The sequence below is a fragment of the Phlebotomus papatasi genome, chromosome 2 (genome assembly GCF_024763615.1).
Source record: "Phlebotomus papatasi isolate M1 chromosome 2, Ppap_2.1, whole genome shotgun sequence".
In the NCBI taxonomy this organism is placed as follows: domain Eukaryota; kingdom Metazoa; phylum Arthropoda; class Insecta; order Diptera; family Psychodidae; genus Phlebotomus; species Phlebotomus papatasi.
Window position 1 is genome coordinate 9,862,123 of NC_077223.1, and position 18,357 is coordinate 9,880,479.

The 18,357-nt window shown below is 32.9% G+C and overlaps 1 protein-coding gene across 1 annotated transcript in view; it reads left to right on the forward strand.

Annotated features, from left to right (window-relative positions):
- Positions 1 to 5,645: 5,645 nt before the first annotated feature.
- LOC129803714 (TWiK family of potassium channels protein 7) overlaps positions 5,646 to 18,357 on the forward strand; it is a 120,893-nt gene continuing 108,181 nt past the window's right edge. Inside the window, exon 1 of the mRNA XM_055850469.1 lies at positions 5,646 to 5,981. The gene's annotated coding sequence lies outside the window, so the exon portion shown is untranslated. The remainder of the gene's footprint in view (positions 5,982 to 18,357) is intronic.

The window sequence follows — 18,357 nt, forward strand, 5'->3', positions numbered from 1 at the left end:
GTAACTGACTGTCTCTTCAATTCACTATCATTCTGCGGGATTTTGGCCACTGATAAGGCACATTTCGTTAAGTGAGTCACACGATAAGATATTCCCATGGAAAAAATCACCTTTTGCGTGCACAAGTCTTCTCAATGTACCCAAGGAAGCCACCATATTCTTTTCTGCACTGACTAAATTAAATGGTAATCTCTGGAATCACTTGACACCTTCCTCTGAATACCTCTCGAAGGGACACATCAGCAGAAAATTGGAAAATATTTTGAGCAATAGAAAATTTAGTCACGTTCTTATAAGGATACTGAGAGAGCGACAAACTCTTAAAAATTCAATTTTTTGATTTGAAAAGGACAACGACTTAAGAATTTGATGATGAGATTGGGGAGTTTTAGAGAGAGATTGATATCGCAAAACTTTTTGCTGTTCATTGTATTAAATTTCTGGCTATTTGCACCCTTTCTTTGAGATTTGTCTGAAAATAATTTGAAAGAAAAAGTTAATAACGCTATTCCATTTAAGATTTGAAATAGTTTTGATAACAGTCAAATTTATTAGAAAGCTTAAATTAACACAGAATTTTATAAGTTATTAAAACAAACGAACCATTTTTAACTTGTTTTATTTTATTTATTTCAAAATTCTTCGAAGTATTACTTAATTTTACAAACTTCTAAATATTTCTGGAAGAACTTTGGGGAAGCTTTTAATCAACATTTCTCAAAAAAACTGCTATGTAATATTAAAATAGCTTTTTGGAAATCTCTCAAAGTTTCCACATCCGGTCTCAAAATAATTAAAAACGGTGCAGTATTAAATTTTTTGGCGGTTTTCCGTTCAATCTTTGATAAATCTCCCGAGATTTTCTTCAAGAAAAAATCTTCTTAAACTTAAAGTCTTTAGTAAGCTTTTAATTTACGAAATACGCAGATTAAGTTACATAAATTTTAAAATATATAAAAGAACTTTTTTGTTCATCAGGATTTTCACTGAGAAAAGCTCATTATTTAGAAAAGTATTTTTTTTTTAAACTTTTTTGTTATGATACATTCTAAATTTGCATAATAAAAATTGCATTAAATTAAACATCTTATGGATGATTGGCTTATAAAACTTTTGATGGAGTTTTCCACTGCTTTTAATCCTGAGATATGTCATCTACGCTGAGACGGCGGTGGCCGTTAAAAACTACAATGTCCTTTTTGCTTCTTTTATTCTGTTCATTCTGATGAACAATAAATCTAAAATCTAATTTAATGTTTTAGTAGAGATTTTTGGGTGGAAATGTTCTCAAAAATTGCTTTTTTGTAGGGAACTTGTGGAAACGTCAAAATTTTGTCAAGAATGTAATTTCCAACGAAAATTGTTCCCATGTGTTCAGGCATTAAATTTTAAACCGAAAGTTTGTAATTTTAATGCGGAAGGAATTTTCAAAGGAAAATTCAATCTATTTTTCATATCCCTTTCCCTTAAACCAGAAAAAAAATTAATTTTCACCCTTTGAAAGATTTATGAAAAAGTTTAACAGCTGACATGCATTACATTAAATAAATAAAATTCAACTTAAATAAGATTTATGCTGATTTTTTAAGTTAAGGCCTCTATACATTGGGAGCAATTTTCGTCAAAAATTGCAATTTTGACAGAATTTTGACGTACCCACCTACAGCAGTGCTTCAGAAAAGCAATTTTGACGGAAATTGCTTGCACTGTAGGGGAATGTAGGCATGGTTCGCACTGAGTGAATCTTCAAACGATGCGAATTTTCTCTTTGTTTGCAAAGAGCTGACTTACCATTTCTCATCTCGTCTCATGAGCTTAAATTATCTATTTTATGGACAAGAAATGACGAACTAGCTCTTAGCAAACAAAGAGAAAATTTGCGTTGTTTGAAGGTTCACTCTGTGCGAACCATGCCAACATTCCCCTATAAATGCCTTTTAGTTTAAAATCTTTTTAATGTAAGAACAAGAGGTGTTCCTTCGACCCTATTAACCTTAACTTTATTTTAAATGACTCGTGGAAAAATAACAAAAGGACCAGTAGCTAAATTGTAAAGCCTAATAGTATTTTATTTATGGAATTAAATATTATATTTTATTCCCATCATTCTATTTGATTGTTTAAAGCCTTTGAATATTTTTAATAATTTTCATTTTCTAGGCCTTTCGTCCAATCAGAGAGAGTGATGGGACTAAAATACATATTTTATAAGATTATTTTTTTTATTACATAAAATATTTAATTCTATCAATTATTTTAGTTCCATCGAGTCCTCTGATTGACCAGAACTTTAAAGCTTTTCAAGTTTGAAACAAAGTTTTAAGTCTGCTGGCAATACTGATCACGAACATTAAAGCTTTTATACAAAAGAAAAACATTTTTTTAAGTTAATACTTTAAAAGGCAAAGGTAAGGGAAGTAAGTCTAGCATACTGATTTATAGGCGCGACACAATGGAGTCTAGGGTAAACTGGGGCACCACCAAACACGGGGTAGTACCAAACACTGCGATTTTTTAATCATATATTCGACTTCATAGGACGAGACTTATAGAAATTTATAGACATTATAAGGATGCTTCGCCACTGAAGAAATGCCCGAGATTGTTAAAGTAGTTTAGAAATAAAATTAGTGTTTGGTGCTACCACATTTTCCCTACTCTTTAAAAATAAGACTCGCCTCCACGAACTGTTGTATTGAATTAATTCTTCAAATTATCGAGAAATTTTGAATGAGGGTCAAACAAGGAGATTCCGAAAAAACAACTCTAAAGACATTGCTAAATATTGAATTGTGGGCGGGGTACAATGGGCTCTACTCCTTAAAAATAGGATTTGCTTCCAAGAAGTGTTGAATTTAATAATAATTCTTGTAGACTAAAATAAAATTGGAAAAGACCAAAACAAGATTCAGAAAAAAAACCGAAAGGATAAAAATCTGACATATTCAATTGTATGCGGAGTACAATAAACGTCTTAAAAATAAGCCCCGCCTCCTTCTTTGTATTGAACAATAAATCTTTCAAATAGTTAGTATCAAAATAATTGGATCAAAGCCTAAAAAGGTTCAATAGTAACTATGAAGGGAAGCTATTTTTATAAATTCAATTGTGAACGGGTCGCTCACAATGGACCGTAATCTTTCATAATAAGCCCCGCCTCTAAGAAGACTCGTAATGATAAAAGGAGCAATTTGACTAATTTGATACAGGAACAGCACTCATTACACTATGCAACAAATTGACAACTTTTTTTTTGGCACACAGATCTGACATGGTACATTTGGTAGTATCGAGTCCCCTGATCAAGAATCTGTTCTTGGTTTTTCTCCTATACGTCACAATTTTCTTTAATTAATTTTTTTTGTTTTTGCTGTTTCGTCACATATTACCAATTATTCCTCCGGTTCTAGTGTACAGAACTTAATAAATAGCGCATCCGTTGGAAAGGTTGGAAAGGTAAGTAGTTGTGCTTCAATTTGAAAATTTTGTGATATGTTTTCAAAAAACCCTTGGGGGCGGAAAAACGAAATCAAACTAAAATTTCTGAAAAATGACCTAAAAAAGCAACTTTTGAAAAATCATATAAACTAAACTAAACTAAATATTAATGTACTCTTTTCAGCACACAATAGACTCCACTCAGGACTACATTTTTGCCATAGAAGACATCCTGCTCCGATTCCTCTAAATGAAAATATCACATAATTTTCAAATTGAAGCACAACTACTTTCCTTTCCAACGGATGCCCATTTATTAAGTTCCGTACACTAGAACTGGAGGAATAATTGGTAATATGTGACTGTGGAGAATTACCTGTGGTAAACAATAATTTCTCTGTGATAGGATTCTGTGATATCTAATACCCTCTTCTTCCTGCCCAGTTTACCTATAAATATATTGTGGTGTTATAAATCTGTCAGGGACTGTGTGTTTCTTGGGCTTCCTTCTACCGTTTGTGATATTCACGTACCTGGAAATATATATTCCTTTATTAAATATCTTCAACAGTGATCCGGAACGTAGGCGGCTGGATTTTCCAGAAGACGTTTCCTCGATGACCGCCAAATGCCCTTCTCCAAATCCACTGAGGCAGTGAAACACACTTTTCACCTTCACCAATTATTTTATTTACACTAATTTCTCCACTACTAGACTGAACACAGTTTAACTCTACGTCACTGTCGTTTTTTCTGTATTTTTAATTTAATATTTTTATAAAAAAAATCACTAAATAAACTAATAACTTTTCTCCTCACGTCTCTTTTTCATCAAGTCTCTTACGTAACTCTCATACTCGTTCCCCCTATTCCCCTACTTTCTTTCCAGCTGATCTCATTCACCACTTTTTCCTCTTTCTCTCTCCCTCCATGCATGTTCAAAATCCAACCGTCTTTTGTCTCTTATTTTTAAGAGATCTCCAATCAATGGAAATTCTATACAGTGACAAAACAGCAAAAACAAAAAAAATTAATTAAAGAAAATTGTGACGTATAGGAGAAAAATCAAGAACAGATTCATGATCAGGGGACTCGACTCTACCAAACGTACCATGTGAGATCCGTGTGCCAAAAATCGTGTTGCATAGTGATGGTACTTATTATTTTTTTAGCAATCAAAGACGTTATTTAGCAAAGTTGAGCTTTATTCTAGCAGTTCACACTTTATTGCAAGAATTACAAGAATTTTACTGTGAATTTCCCGCTCCTGACATCATAGAAATTTTCAAAAACCAAAAGTTTTAGGCTTGAATTTTTCTCTCATAGTGGAAAGAACACCTCAAGAACGCCTTCAAAATGTCTTTAAATTTTTCTAGCAGTTTCTGCGAAAGGATACTCCAAGGTGCGTGGAAACGCACAAGGGACTGTGCTACCCAGAAGTAATGAAAGGAAAGTGAAGGAGGTAAAAAGGGCTTCAGAGATGGGCCGAGAGAAAGGTTGCATCCATAGAAATTGACACTTTTTCTTTATTGCACCACCAGAGATTTCAATTTCAGATAGTGAACACCTCATTTTCAAGATTCTCATGAACATCGTAAATTTATCCTTCACTCACCCTCACGTCCTGGTGCGAAGGACGAAAGTGGCAGAAGTCAACCTGGAAGCATCGAAGGCCCTTCCCTTGATGGTGCTTTAGAGGGGCGAGGTGTGAGGTGGATTATTTAATAATTTGCTCCTCTTTGAGTTTCCCCATCGTCTTGGGGTGTTCCTCAGTGGGTGGTAGGAAGAGCAGGGAGGCCAGTGATGAAGAGAATCTTGTCTCAAGTGCCACCTTCTTCACCATAAGCTCCACCAGTCTGTGAGCAGATTCCTGGGCCTTTGAAGTGGGATCAATTTCGGCATTTGGGTCTAATTTTGACTCCAAAAATCCAGCATCTGTTGTATAGTCCATTGTGACCACCGAGAGGACTCCCATGACATTCCTGAGGATGCCTTTTGAACACATACCCAGACTTCTTGGTCGGAATCCCGGACAATTCATCAGGAATTTTAGCATCTTCGACGTGGAATTTTGTCTCCAGCGGAGAAAGTGTTTCAACCTCCTATGTTTCTCAAACTTTTTTTTCTTCTCCTTTCTGGAAAAATTTGCGCATGATCATCCAAAGGGGTTTTCCCCACTTTTCCCCCAGCACAATCCCATTCAGTTAGGGACAAACAATTCTGCTGTTAAGCACGTTCTTTAGTTCCGATTTGACTTCTTGTGCAAACGGACGTTTCATTTTGGCGGGAAATCCTTCCCAAAATCGCGGATTGTGCCATAGGTTAAACTGGAAAGTGTCTGTGGGAAGAGGAAGTGGCTAGAAGTGTAAATTCTGTGGATTTTTTTCTCCTGATTCACACTGAGAGAGACAATTCTTTCAAATAAGCGGAAAATTCAATTGGATTACATCTTCTTCATCGGCAAATTTCCACCACATGAGACTCACAGAGAAAATAGGATTTTAGTGATATAGTCAGATACTCTCCTGCAGGCAAGTGCGAAGGTAAAGAACGTAAAGAACCAGAAGCTTTCTAAACTACAAATAATTTAATTATTCCCACTACAACACAGCCGCAGGTTGTTTTATCTAAAAGTGCTTTTCATGCGCCTGAAGGTAGACAATTTTGCAACTGAAGGTGAATTATTTAAATCTAAGGCTTTAATTAACATGTTAATAGACTATCTGTATGCTCGCTTTTTGCAAGATTGTGCTGCAAAGTACAATTTCAAAGTGCAAGTGAAAGAGTAAAAAGAGTGATAATTGTAATTATTTTAGCACTCGTTTTGTAGGTAAGGCTTTCGGTTTTCTTTCAAGCGGAATTTATAGACAACGTCGTTTGAATCTGCATTTGACGTAACGCTTTTAGCACTTATATCAGGAGTTTTTGTAACACTATGGAAATACACAGACTATAAAGTAAAGTGAGATAATTTGGATTCGTTTCTAATTGAGCCTTCCTTATTGTTTTAGATGGATTAAAAAACCACAAAAAAGTATCTTGTTTTTCTTTCGTTCCCTGATCTTCTCTTTCTTTCTATCCATCTACAACAGTGAGGTAATCTCAAAATTCTTTGCTAAAAATGATTCTACAAGAATTGCAGATATAGTTTATGAGGAAGCTACGACAATTGCTGATCCAACCGACGACATGTGAAGGAAGTTTTTCGAACTGTGGACCACAGAAATGCCAGTAAATTCCTGGTAGTGATCCAAAAGAGATTCGAAGATTTTTGTCAAGACTTTTAATTGCTCTTTTAAAAACCTTATATAGTAAGGTGGAGTAACTGGATCGTTTTACGAAGAGTGTTACTTAAACGCTTGTGTTTGGACTGATGAAATTCTTTTTTACTTCTTCTAAATCCATAGAATTATTCGCTGTATCATTCAGAAACATAATATAAAAAAAAATTATCAAAAATATTAAAGAGAATTTATAAAATAATGATAATACTGAAATAAGTCAGCATGCACTAACTGGGTCGCCTTTTTGCTAATTCACTTTTAATTAAACCTTTGGATTTAAAATACTTTTTTTTCACAAGGAAAAAACAATAAATGATTTCAATCAACCAGCTGTTATTAGCGAAAATATCACTGCTAGAAAATTTTTAGTGAAGATTCCAGTTGACACAAGATTGAAATGAGTCGATTACACTCATTTATTTAATAGATAAAAATATTATTTTTGCTTTTTCTCAAAATTGAATAGTTATATTATGTTACTGTAGTTACTATAATACGGAAATAAAAATAAAAATATTATTTTAAGTGGATTAGTCATAAACGATCCAGTTAGCGAAGCGCCCGGATTAGCACACTTGACTGTAATGAGAATTTGGTTTTCATTTCCAGTAGAATCTCTTAAGCTTTTTAAGAGTACACACTTTACTTTTACTTGGGGAAGGCTTTCTGGCTTCGTACGTACACTGCTTTCGAACGCTTCATACTTTTCCCAATGAATCATCAAGGAATCTGACCTAAGTTTCCAGGAAATGTGTGACCTAATACTAGCTGATAATTTATATCTCCTGTTGGTCAAATTCAGAGTGTGTGCGAAGCCTGAATGCTTTCTCCTATCCGGCTAACACAATGTAAGCTGTCTGTTACTTTTAAGGCACTGTCTGTGCTCTTAAGAAAGAGCTTTGTCCAAGTTCATGAAATAAGTCCTTAGACAGTACTTACTAAATCCTTAATTAAGGCATTTTTTGAGCCCAACTAGCGACATCTGTGGCAAAAAGTGGAAACTGATATAGAGAATGCGAAGGACACATATTAACCATTTGATAAAAAGAGATGAAACACTTTGGCGTTTCAGAAAAGCATAACTGCAAAACGTTATTAAGTATGTGAAATGCTTTCATAAGTTTCCTCCTTTTAGTGATAAATCAATAAAAGGGAAAGTTCAGTGATATCAGTGAAGTTTAATTTAATATTCTTGATTGCATTTTGATTTGGTAAGTATAGCTCAGATAGCTTAGGGCTCTCCCTTTATTCCCAGCAGCTTGTAAACCGGAAACGTTATTTTGTCTACAAGAATCCCAAAACCTGTTATATATTTCCTTGCATGCCCTCAACTTGAAATACGGAAGCGTAAATTTCCACCAACTTCCCAATTTGATGAATATTTACTCTCTTTAGTTCTCTCTAGTTCCACCAGAGAAAAATTCGGAAGCCGGGATTACATACCTCCCCTTAACTAATCCTTTAACCGATCGTCTTTTCGATTTCCTGTTCCAGAATGCATCTGAAATACTTCTTCTGAAGGATATGAGGACGACAACAGTTTCGTCCTGCAACATTTGCAACCAGCGAAAAAATATGGTGCCGGACAACCTAACAGACCTGATAGCAACCCGTTCATCTTGTCAATAAAGCAAAAGTGTTTTATGTTTCTCTTTAAGAAATAAAAAGATATGAAAATTAAAAATATAATGTTTTATTGACATTAGGGTAACGTTTTAAAAACTTCTTAGTCGAAAGTCCTTTATTAAGGGCTTTTACAAATGCCTTAATTAAGTACCTAGTGTTAAGGCTAAGTCATGCCATATTAGTTTCGTTATTCGCTACAGAGGGTTTTTGTCTCATTTTTATATATATTTTTAAGTGTTTAATGTTCTACAACTCCTTGAAATTAAGTCATTGAGTTAAAAACTTATTAACGACTTAATAAGTACTTAATGTGTTAGCTGGGTAATCACGGAAACATAACTAAGAGTATTATAAGAATTTTGATTCTATAATGCCTTATTTATACAATTGTAAAAGATAAAAATATTTGAGAAAGATACATCAATTACAGGTACTATATTGATTAAGTCCGATACAGTCGGTTTTGAAATTTCAATATCTTTAAAAAAAAATCAAATTTGAGAAAATCTGTTGAAAAATTGGCTTCCAAAGTAGTTAAACTTTGATCTTTGGAAATTCGATATCGAAATGTTTTTCGAGCATACCTGTCAAAGAAAACAAAAGACTGTCTTAGATAATATTCACTTATGGGGGGGGGAGTCGTCGAAGACCGGATGTAGATATCTCTTACCGTTTGGCCTCTAGCGAAACTGAGTGTATATCTGCGCTCTCTTTGAGTTCGAGTAGTAAAATAGAGAAGATAATGTTTCTTTGACTAGGGTAAGGTGCCAACCCTTTGGACGGTCTCAAGCTTTATAATGATTAAATTTTCCCTATGTTTTTCAATAAATGTGACTCAACGCACCCATACTTTAAAAACGAGGGAAAAGTGTCCTGTTTCTAAAATATATTGCCGAGTCACATTTATTCAGAAACATGGGAAAAAATTAGTCATTATGAAGCTTGGGACCGTGCAAAGCATAGGAACTTTCCCCTACTTCTTCTCTTATTGTGTGCCCAATAATTAATAATTTAGTAATGAAAGGTATCTGTCCAATATTTGCCAGAAAGGTCCTCTGACTGCCCACAATGGGCCATTTAAATATTCTTTGCTTGAAATTGTTTCTGAGGTGAAAGGTCAAAGGTCTCATGGTGCCTTCTTAGGGGAAAAAAGTTAAAACAGCCTCCATGAGGGCGGATTTTCCCACCTTTGTCGTTATAATACCAGCACAGGTGCTAAGCAATCGATCATGCTAAAGTGGGAAAGAAATTAGATGATGCTCCCCCTAAATGCCCAATTAATCTTCCATTCAACTTGTTGGAATATAATTTCCTTCCTCCAATTGACTACGTGTTTTCCTTGAGAAAATATGTGGTCAGTTTTTTTTCAGAATCTCCTGCATAATTTCTTCATTGAAATTTCAAATTTAAATCAATTTGATTAGGTTACTTGTAAACAGATGGATTTATCTATATAGAAAAATATTTGCGCAATTTGATTATTGTTTTATTGAAATTGGAAAAATATGCTCTTAATTCTAATGAATTAATTTGAATTCGTTTTACAAATTGCTTATCATGTAATTTTTTTTTCTGTTATACTTACATAAAATCCATAAAATAAAACTGGCCACAAATGCAAATAATAGGGCAAAGCGCGCCACTTTCGGACAATTTATGCTTCGAACAATTCATTTTTTAAATGTGTGTTATATAAATGAATTTGGTCCATTATTATATTATATTTTAATAGCTAGTCCAATAGCTCAAATTTTCAGTAAAAAAAAACTATGGGTGAAATCCATAAGGAACACAGAAAAATATTGAATTGTCCGAAGCTTGAGTTGTCCGAAGGTAGCACGCTTTCCCCTAAACTTATTTGGACTAAATTTTAAAAGAAAAGTCTTGTACTTGAAAATTTTATTAGTTAATAAAATCGTTTTATAAGTCTTAGTTAAGGGGTTACGTGGGTTTCGGGGACTAAAAAACAACATATTTTCTTTACATATTTTTTCAACAAAGTAAATAATTTATTTTATTCGAGCTTTTAAGCATATAAAAGTACAACAATTCAAGTATAATTTTTTTTTGAAATTCATATTTAAATATTTAAAAATTCATCCGTTGGGGCTTGATTTTTGGAGACGGGTTTTGAAAAAAAGAATATTAAGTGGACAAGATCTCTCAGACTATATTCGTTTGACGTTAAAAAACTCAATATTTCCTATTAGATGATCAGTGTTAAACTCGCACTTAAACGGTAGATTTTTTTTTATCTTGCTCACAACTTATTTTACAAAACAAATCGTAGTGTAAAAGACGCCAAAAATTGTATTTTTGTATTAAATTCAGCCAAAAATTCAAATTTCATTTTAAAGAAAACCTATAATTCTATGTACGAGTTTAACTCATCAGCTAATAGGAAATATTAAGTTTTTTTGACGTCGGACGAATGTACTCTGAGAAATCTTGTGTACGTAAATGTATGTTTTTTTTCTCAAAAAAAGGTCTCCGAAAATCAGATCCCTACAACTGAATTTTTAAGAAATATTAAACGAAATTTCATAAAATAAATTTTAAATGTTGTTCTTTTATACGTTTAAAACCTGAAATAAAAATAAAAATTTATTATGCTGAAAAAGAAAGAGAAAATATGATTTTTTCTAGTCTTTTTGACCCACGTCACCCCTTAAGAGAGCATCCCATGTAGCAAAATCAGAAAAAATGTCGCACGGTCCAATATTTTTACAACAAATCCTGCGTATTTATAAAAGAATTGGCAGAAAAACCTTAAATCTTCTATAGAGAGAATGTCCACTCTCTCTGCTGAATTAGTAAACAAGAAAGTTTGGTAATACTTTCGTAAAAATTACGTTATCATTGCAAGGAATTAACTAAATAGTTCTTACAGTATTAGTGGGGATTATTTAGATATAAAATGATAATAAAACATTTTTTTTCAATTTCTTGGTAGAAAATTTAACATCATCTATACAAAAAACTATAGAATATAACATTATAAAGGTTTGCTAGAAAACTTTTTGTGGAAACAATTACATTGAATTGACATTCTTGGAAAGCTAAGGCAGTCTATTGGTTCGCGGAAAGGAAATTTTCGAAATAACTATCTTAATATACCAATATTAGGTATTTTTCCCTACATATAGGGAAATGTAGAAATGGATCGCACGTAGTGAACCTTTAAATTATGCTAGTTTTCCTTTTGGTTGCAAAGAGCTAGTTTAGTAGCAAAAGGACGACGTGGGAAATGGTAAATAACCTCTTTGCAAACAAAGAGAAAAATCGCATCATTTGAAGATTCACTATGTGCGAACCATGCCTACATTCCCCTATAAATATTTGAAATGAATATATGGAATTGAAATTCTGAAGAAAAGTGAAGGCTCACACTCTGGCTTCGTACGCTTAATATTCTTCCTATAATCCTTTAATGAACCTTAGGTCCTTGACAGACTTACGACTTAACCCGAGAGACGCCTTAATGGAAAATTATGGAAATGTAGTTTACTCCTTATTTGGAATAAAAATACGCTAAGCCATTTCTCGGCTAATCCTCAGTTCTGTCAAGGCCCTTAAGGCCCAAATAGACTCAGGCTGATTCTTGAGGATATTTAGCTTATAAAATTTGGCAGTAGAGGATTAGATAAAGTTAATTTATGCAAAGGACCTCTAATTGATGATCCTGAGTCCTCAGCGTATGGCAGTTTGGGATAAATCTTTACTATCAAATTTTACAGACTAAATATTCTCGAGGATCAGCCTGTGTCTATTTGGGGCTTTACGTATCAGTAAGATATTTCCTGAAAAAATAGTTCAGATTAATTCAAAGAATATGGGAAAAACATGAAGTGTTCGAAGCTAGAGTGTGTGCGAAGCTTCAAATCTCTCCCCTATTGCAATTTAAAAAAAGAGTTTATATCTATTAATTCTTTTCCAATGAATGAGCAATATTTGTACAAAAAGACGTTTCTTTTGAATACTGAAGCATCTCTTCAATGAAATCCTCTTAGAGGGAAAATTCAAGAAAAAGAGGACGAAGCAGAGACAAGGATAAAATTCCCTCAAAAAAATTGTCGAAGCCACTTTTAATGTGATGTTAACAGGGTATTTTGAGTGAGAGAAAAGTCTGTGCCAAATCCCACCCACTCCTTATCTCATATCGCTTCTATTTAATGGCTTTTTGAGGGACTTTAAAGACATCGTGAAATTCTCGCTAGACATGAAATTTAAATGTTCATAAATAATTTTCTATGGGATTAAAAATTTGTCGAAAGCTGATTTCCTACAGCCTTCAATTATGGAGAAAATTTTATTTTATTTATTATGCAAAAATTCACAACTCTCCTCTTTCCATTTTCCGGCAAGAAAGTCTTATCGGGGATGCTTCTTGCATGTCGCGAGTGTTGTTTTGATGTCATTAAAATTCACCTTGAAAATCTTTAAAATACCTCCTAGGCATTTTCCTTTAGGAATATGAATGAAAATTTCTGCAATTTCCATCTTCTCTTGAGTGTGGCTCTCAAAAAGGAGTTTGTCTAAACCAAAATAATGAAAAGGAAAGTTTCGCAGAGTGCTCGTATCACAGCAATATATTTTAATAGCTTTAAGTTACACATATCTCGAAAAATTGATTAGATTCATTAAAGAAATATAGGAAAAGTCAGAGGTATTCGAAGCCAGAGTGTGAGCGAAGCCTAACCTTCCCCTATATGTTAATTTTTACCATACTTAAATCCGTTTATAAATCACTTTATTATCATTCGCAATATTTATTGTAGTAGCATAGCAATTGATACTTCATTTAAAATTCAATTACCAGTATCCCCAGCACCGGTCAATTTCCGATTAATTACTGATTTGAACTGGAGTAAACTAGTTTAGAGTTTTACTCATTATGCTAGTCTAAAGTTCAAAGAGTTTAAAATTTCGAAATTTAGCTGATTGCTGAACCGAATTTAAATAATTAAAAATTGGTATTCTCATTTATTTTCAATTAATCGAAAGGATTTAGTTTTGACATCAGAGGGACTTTGACATTATTCACAATTCAAAATTCAATTACGACATTGGCCCCGTTCAGTAATTGCCTTTCGATGATACAAAGCTACTCTAAAGCCAATCTCCAAACCTATTTGAAAATCTACCGGTGCGTAATTTGTTTTGCTGCAAAAAATAAATTTTGCGTCGTTTTGTGGAATTTCAGGATAGCAGACCGTTTGAATTGCAATTTCATTAATACATATAAATTCCTTTTTGATGGACTTGTTCATTTTTGTGTAAAAGTTTTTACACATTGGAAGCAATTTTCGTCAAAAATTGTTTTTTTTTTAAGGAAATTGCCTGCAGTGTTGTAGATAGAAATGTCAAAATTCTGTCAAAAATTCGATTTTTGACGAAAATAGCTCTCAATGTATACAAACCTTAACTCGTCGGTTTAAACGTTCGAATTTCCAACGTGTTTTTAGATAAGTTCTCTCTGATACCCAAGGAGCATTTATCGCCATAAACGAGTAGAGATGTTTGATATCTATACATGGGGAATTTTTTCATCCAAAATATAACAATTATTTATTTTAGATATAATCACATCATCTTGTACGGTAAAATGTATCAATAATAACTAAATAAAATATAATCACTTTACAATATAAATTTTATAACTACTGATCGTAGAATTGTCATTTCTTTTCCATTTTCATTTAGGACTTGCTTAAATATTTTTCTCAAATAAATAATTTTATCTTCAACGATTCAGTAAGATTTCCTGTGTCTCGTGCACCTTAATTTCGTATGAAGATTTAATGCAACGACTGTTTTGCGTTACACAAATGCATCTCTGCTTAGTAAACGAAGCAGAATTTGACAATCTGGCAGCGTTATACAAAAAGAACACAAGTTGTATACAACTTGTCTATTATACGGAACAAATATAACTAAAATATATCAGAAAATGATATTCATACAATTTCACGACATTATGTGAACATAAAAGCATGAATATGTAAGAAAAATATACTTTCGAAATTCTTGACATAATTTTATACATTTTCACTCAAAAATAGATTTATGACTTGTTTACAGATCTAAAAATGTTTGGTCGTAATTTTAAGGGGAAATATCAATATATTAACTGGAATTTATCAAATAAACTGTGTTGTAAAACATTTTTTAGTTAAGTTTCTCGTTGTACAACGCATATAATTTTCAGATAATATACTTCCATGATGTTAATATTATTATATTTTTTGGAAATAGCTCGATTACGTTGAAAATATGTTGGTTACATATGAGCCATATGAGACGTACAGTTTTTGGATATCAAATACCCCTTAGGTATACCTTCGAATCGGTACAGAAAAAACTGCAACCGGAGAGAGCTCTCAAATCGTGAAGTTTATTACTGAGCGAGAGGATTCATGTCTCTCTTTTCTAACATTCAGTAATAATCTTCCCGATTTGAGAGCTCTTTCCGAGTTATTATTGAGTTATTAATGAGTTGTTATTTATACTTCACCGATTCGATGGTATATGTCAGAGAAAATTTACCTAAAAATCTGTTTGAAGTTCGAAAATTTAAACCGAACAGTTGCACAAAAGTGAATAAGTTCATGAAAAGGACATTTATTTTAATCAAACGTTCTGCTATCTTGAAGTTTCACAGAACTACACAAAATTCACTTGTTGATAATTGAAGTGTCAAGATTATCGAAAATTCGAAATGGAAGAATAGTAAACGCTAAAACGGCGAATATGTGAACTTCCATTTTAGACTTTTGGTCCATTTTTGAACAGGTTTGAACTGATCTTTTGTGGATTTAGCAATAGCTTTCGAAATTTAAAACCGATTTTCGAATTACTTTTATTCGAATAAATTCTACAGGTAAAATTTACATAATCCTTTTTCTCTGACTTAGAGCAATAAAATTGTTTAATTTGGGTAACTTTTCGTGTGATGCCTCTTTCTCAATGTAAATTGAATTAAATCTGCAGGGCATTCCTGGAATGAGTGGAAAGTTAGGAGGGAAGACTGGGAAGAAAGGAACCTCTTGAGAGAGTTGGGGGATTGGATGTTTGTTCGACAAGCATAATCTCTCATCATTAATCTTAGTCACAATCAACTCTGAGCGATATTTGAACTAAAAACAATTTTTTGGGGAATTGGTGGAGGGGGTGGGGGGGGGGTTTCTGGAAAATTGTTAATAATTTCTTCGAGTGGTGTCCATTGATTTTCTTCCTCGTTTCACTCATTGTCATACACATAAATTGTCTCAGCGATGTGAAAGAGAGACATTGGATGAAAAATGAGCTGGAGAAATTGATGAGTGGCAATCACGAAAAGGGAGTGATGATTTTCCAGCAAAAGAAGGTGGAATTGTTGTGTTTAATCAGCTGAACAAATTCCAACAAATCCCTTTCACTATTCTAATCTCTATATCCTGCCCTATCGTTCGAAATATCGTGCTATTGTGCCATTTAGAAAATTTCCAATCTCTCAGACTCATCCATCCTCTTGATGCTATATCACACATTCACAATGAGCTTTTCTCATCTCTCCACACTTTTCCTATCATTTTCTCTGTTTTCCACATAAACCTCCGGCACTGTTGTGTACTCCTAATGTAAAATACACAAATGACAGTGTTTTCACAAATTTACCAGTCCACTCTCTTGTTGCTTCCTTCCCAAAGTCCTGTCCCTCCAGGATATTTATTCACATGGGTTCTGCAGTTGGTCAGAAAGCCACTTACCCTTCCATATGATCCCTGCTTGCATTTTAATATGCAGACCTGTTCAAAATATCACACACTTCATGGTTAATTTGCTGCTAGAACGATAATAAAGAGATTCTACTCTAACATTATGCTAAAACATTTTCTAAATCGTTTGTTTTTGTATCACTTTCAATTTATATGGAAATCATTGTGAAACCTCATAAACATAATTCACAAAGGCCAGTGATTTAGATTGTATTATTGCAGATGAAATTCTATATTTGAGCTACCATGTAGCCTCAGCAAATTCAATTTTCAATTTAAATTACGAATGAAGTGAATCAATTAAAATTTTATAATATAAATAAATGCAATTCTCGCATCAAGATGAAAATCTACCTTGGATTTTAAATGAATTTTCTGGAATATGGATAAAACAGAAGAAATATTCTCAATAACATTGCTGAAAATTTAGAAAATTTCATGAAATCTAAATTTTTATCTCTTTTTTTCTCAAATGTTTTGTATATGCCCATTCCTCTCTTTCTCACTCTTTTTCTTCTTTTAAACATCACAAGAAGTTCAATTTAGATTTAACCCTCTAACAGTATTTTCATTAATATGCAAAAAACTGTTCTAAAACAATGTTTTCTAGGTTAATTATGATTCAATAAAGTCGATAAACCATCCATCTTAATTATCTCTTTTATGGCCTCTACACATTGGGAGCAATTTTTGTCAAAAATTGCTTTTTTGAAGGAAATTTCCTGCAGCGTTGTATGGGGAAACGTCAAATTTCTGTCAAAAACGCAATTTTTGACGAAAATAGCTCCCAATGTGTAGACGCCTTTAGTTTAGGCGCTAGGTAAGAAAATATAAAAAATTTTTGAAACTCTTTTTTGCTACTTAAATTCACATTTTTGCTGTTTTCAATTTTTTTTAAATTAATATACAAAGTAGAAGGACATATCTTTCAGTAAAAAATAAATATATTTTAGTCAGATAACTTTAAGTCGGTATTTTTATGGAAATTGGAAATGACTTCTTTTGCAGAAATATTTTTTGTTGCTTTTTCTCTGACCTGTCACACAAAACTGGGGATAGCAACTAAACGAAGGGGTCAAAACGAGTTCAAAGTTTCAAAAGATATTAGTAAGACTATTACCGAGGACACTATAGCAGTTTTAAATAAATAATAATCGCAGTTAAATCTGAGACGGTCTTACCTGATAGAGGATTAAGTGGAAAAATGTGATTGAAATGTGCAATACTTTTGATAAAGAAAATAGGGATAGGGGAGACCGGGACAGAATTTGCCAGTAAATGAAATTTTTCATTACGTATAATTTGTATTAAAATGTTTGCATCGTGCTGAAAAGTACTTCAATTAATATGAAGGGAAGTGTAATTTTGGAATAAATTTGGAAATTTTGATGTAAGAGAGTTTTCCTGATCTATAAGGCCAGGCAACGGTATTAGGAATCAAGATGTTTGAAAGATAAATATTTATGAAAATTAGTTTTTGTAGATTGAAAAATTCTACTATTGTTCATCGCCGTATGATGGCATTATGATCACTACGTATTAGGGAATTCTATTCTAAAATTGTTTTCAACATATAGTAGAACCCCGCTATAGGCCATCGCTCTATAGTCCATAATTTATCGACCGTTGATTTCAAAACAGTGATTTTAAGTTAGGTTATGTTTTTTAATACGCGACATGCAATGTTGTCATAATTATTTTAATATTTTTGGCAAACTTAATTGAGTAGTTGTGATAATTGTGATCCATAATGAAGAGAGCGAGGACAAGTACCACAATCGCAAGGAAAGTGGAAACCGTCGAGCAATTTCAATACTAAAAGTCGTTGATAATTTTAAAAAGTTACATGGACTATAGTGCGACCCAAGTGTCAAATCTGGAACTAAATATGGACTATAGCGAGGTTCTACTGTAATAAAAAAAATTATTACTAAACAGTAAATACAGCTGAAAAACTATCTTGAAAAAACGATTTTAGAAAAAATGAATTTTTGGAAGAATTTTTATACAAAAAACTACAATTTTTTATGTATTTTATACCACGTTTTGTTTTGTTAAATACGTTGTCAACAAGGAAACATAAAACCCTTCGTGAAAGGACTAGTCTAAATCATTTGCCAACAGGAAATATTGGTTTTTTGACTTCAGACGAACCTACTCTGCGAAATGTGTTATTCATCGAAAAGAAAGTTTTGTTTTAAACGTCATCAAAAGTCGTGACCCAACAGCTGAATTTTTAAAATTGCTTTATG